Source organism: Oreochromis aureus, linkage group 23, assembly GCF_013358895.1.
Source record: "Oreochromis aureus strain Israel breed Guangdong linkage group 23, ZZ_aureus, whole genome shotgun sequence".
NCBI classification, from domain to species: Eukaryota; Metazoa; Chordata; class Actinopteri; order Cichliformes; family Cichlidae; genus Oreochromis; species Oreochromis aureus.
Window position 1 is genome coordinate 12,797,206 of NC_052963.1, and position 3,762 is coordinate 12,800,967.

Below are 3,762 nucleotides of genomic sequence, written 5' to 3' on the forward strand. Positions count from 1 at the left end.
TTACACCCCCACACCTTTATCTCTGCATCTCAGAGGTCAACTGAAACAAGCCCCACCTATATAAAAATGCCCTAATCAGGCACACTAACCCTTTACAACGACCCTTGAGAGCATAACACTTCGTTCATCAGCACGGGCAGCAAACCTAAGAGCGTTCTTTTTAACATGGACAACATATATGGTAGGTAAAACAAGACTATTAATGGATTCTTAAATTTATACAGCTGTATATCATAAAATATTCAAACTGTTTTCTTTTCTAAACAAAAGCCTGATTTTTAGGAACTCGGCACACCGGGACACCCCACGTTCCACTTACACAAGGTTTGTGTTTCTTCTTCTCACACAAAACAGTTTGTGCCTCATTGTTTAGAAGCAATCTTACCTGTTTCACACATAGTAACATTAAAATGTGTATTTCTCTTTCTTTCTACAGGATCACAAAGCTATATAGGGCAAACAACACCTCTAAAAAACACAAGGTAAATACAGTATTACACATGTTTTAAATATGTGCGTGTGTATGTGTGTGTGTGTGTGTGTGTGTTTTGTTTAAACCTTGTATTAACTGCGCTTATCCCCCGGGTACAGGTTCAATAAGTTGTCCAGAAAAACCTACAGAAGCGGGATGCCTGGGTGTGCGTTGGAGCTGCCTTTGCTACCCGCACACAGCGTTTCTGACCTACGGGCGCTGTTTATACAACAGAGAAAAGCAACAATACAGCGTGTTTCTCTGCTCCAAGACATCGGTGGGCCTTTCACACGGTAAGCATGTCTGTTATACCCAGCGCATAAATGTCTGTATGTCAGTGCTGATTATTCAAACCCTGTTTAAAAAGTGACACATATGTTGTCCGAAAACAAATCCTCTAAATTTGCAAAGTTACTGATTTAAAAATATATTTTCGAATTTTTAGTTGCATGACAAACATACGATAGACTCTTGAGCGTATTTATTTATATAGCTACATTCACAATGATACAACCATGCTAAATAAAAGATGCCCAAGCACCAAAGCACTCTAATGCAAGCCTCTAAACTGTATGTTTGATAAGTGCATAAACTGTACCTCTACCTCTACAGCTGAAAACAGTTTGTATCCGCACTCTGAGGGTCTGCTGAATTGTTTTTAATATTGCGCTTTTTCACGAACTGCAGATGATGAATTCCTCTTTATTGGACATAGTGTCCTTAAGCTATTGTTGCTCATACTTACTGAGTTCCCTAGCTACTTCTTTACTATGTCAGTAAACTTTTTGAAAAGGAAGGTGTTGTAGATTTAAAGAAACATCCTAATTGAAGCAAAGTCAAAAATTGGAATGAATTTTATGTGACTGTTCATATTGAAGCCAACAACAAGTGAAAATCCAAAACCGACTCCAATGCTTTGTATTAATGATCTCCCCCCTCTCTCTCTCTCTCTCTCTGTGTGTGTGTGTGTGTGTGTGTGTGTGTGTGTGTGAGTGTGAGTGTGTGTGCCCTCACAGAAGGAAGGTCACAGCAGGAGTTTTTCTCAAACGCATTACCAATCAGTTTTTACAAGAAGTGTAGCTCATACAATGGTATAAATGTATTATTTGCGATGCTTTATAAATATGAAACTCTAAAGATCTTGAGTTCATGCACATTGTGAAACAAGAATATAAATATTTTGTGTCACAATGATTTCTATAAAAGCATGTTGTTTATGGGGATAATGTGACAAATCTTTTGTGGCCCTATTAATGATCAGTGGTGATTGAAGAGGAAGCTGAACCCTGGCTCTGGACATTTTCATGACAAGTGGCAGCGCAGACATCTACTAATGAGAGAACATGTTTTATCATCATAAACACTGTGATATGAAGCATCGTTAAAGTGTCACTTCAGTAATGTTGACTCATGTTTTTAATAGATGACTTTAAAACACTAAACACTAATTTCTGTGGTTTATTTTAAGTTTACAGAATATAACATGTGGTAAGACGACGAGTTTTACTTCTCACTGTCCGTGTTATGTGTATCTATTTATCATGTATGCTACTTTGCTCTGTGGACTGTAAAATGTTTCATTGTGTTCATAAAATAAACCAGACTTTCACCGTCTGCATCTTTTACTGTTTTTCTGCTTTTGTTCACTCCAAGTTTGACAAAACCTACAGATATCCAGAGTTAACTCGCTAACAATGTGGAGCAGTCTCAGTGTATTTAGCTGCTTTTTCCCTAAACACAACCAACTGAGAGATACGCTTGTAGTCCTCACTTTGGTCATTTTGAACGCTGAAGGAGATTTGTTCCATAGACACCTTATACTAGTGTTTCCTGCACTTAATCCATCACTACTATGTTCTATTTAAATCCAAATTCCTTTATAGTTTGCAGTGAAATTTGTTAAACCGTTGCTTAATGGGACAGAAGTACAAGTCACTCTTTACTAACACATTTGTAGATAAGTTTATTGCTGAATGACACAGCTAGCAGGCTCTCACTCACTCTTTAGGTTTTTGAAGTTTTGTGTGTAATGGTTTAGTATATCAAAGCTTACCCTTTTCTCCCCAGTATCACAACAGTATGACTCCCAAAGTACGGATCAGTAAACAACCAATGATTCTAAAGCCAGAACAGAAAGATACAGTTGGAAGATGCATGATTGCGTTTTATGATGCATAGTAAAACTACCCCCTCTTCTTCTAGGACACTATGTCCAATAAAGAGGAATTCATCATCTGCAGTTCGTCAAAAAGTGCCATATTAAAAACAATTCAGCAGACCCTCAGAGTGCGGATACAAACTGTTTTCAGCTGTAGAGGTAGAGGTACAGTTTATGCACTTATCAAACATACAGTTCAGAGGTCAGAATTATTTCCATTCAGAGTAAATTCAGCCGTGCTGATACTTTGTTACTACTGTCAGTGCAAGAGTAGCAACACTGTAGCAGTAAACAGTGTAATAGCATTGCTTTACAGACTATATTTCAGTTAATTAGTTGATTGTTGTTATGTTTTCTACAGTCATTGTGGTAATGTTCCCAGCTAGCTAGCGTTCGGCAAGGAGGCTGCAGCGCTGCATTATGGGATCTGTAGTTTGTGTGTTATTAGCGCCTCATATCGCCGGGCCATGCATAACAATAATAATAAATCTGTATAAAATGATCTCGCGGGCCAGATATAAATGTCCGCCGGGCCAGATGTGGGCCGCAGGCCTTGAGTTTGACACGTGCTCTACAATCTACAATCTGGTGTGTGTTTAAGACTGCTGCCCTGAGAGAGGACAGTTCTGTGGATCTAGAGGAATATGCATCAGTGGTTACCAGCTATATTCGCACACGCATTGACAATATTTTCCCCACCAAGTGCTATAAAGTATATCCAAATCAGAAACCGTAGTTGAACTGTGAGGTATGTTCCATGCTGCATGTAGAGGCTAAGCCTACACTTGTAGCCACTGACTCACTTTTGATTTCAGGGTCCTCTGGTTCTAAGGAGCATTCCATTAGATTGGTGGGCTAATCACTTTCTGGCTCCTGCAGAAAGCCTGGTGCTTCGATTCAGCGACTGCTATGAACAATGTTCCTGGCCTTGAGCCCTCTTGTAGCATCATCTGCTGGATTTTCTTTTGTGCTAATGTGGCCAGATGGGCTACTCGCGCCGCCACTGCCCTGTCTCTCTCGCTGGCCTGATTGCCCTCGCCTCTTCTACTCTCGGTCTCTCTGTTAGGCCAATTTGCCTCAGTAGTGCATCCTTCAACCTGTGCAACCTTTTTCGGTTTTTAAGAAGATTTTA

The 3,762-nt window shown here is 39.6% G+C and overlaps 1 long non-coding RNA gene across 1 annotated transcript; it reads left to right on the forward strand.

The window, feature by feature from the left end:
* The first annotated feature begins 278 nt into the window (after positions 1-278).
* Positions 279-717, forward strand: LOC120436228. Its single transcript, XR_005610257.1, has 3 exons — positions 279-324; positions 437-482; positions 592-717. It is a non-coding gene; the product is annotated as an uncharacterized LOC120436228 (long non-coding RNA).
* Positions 718-3,762: the final 3,045 nt, after the last annotated feature.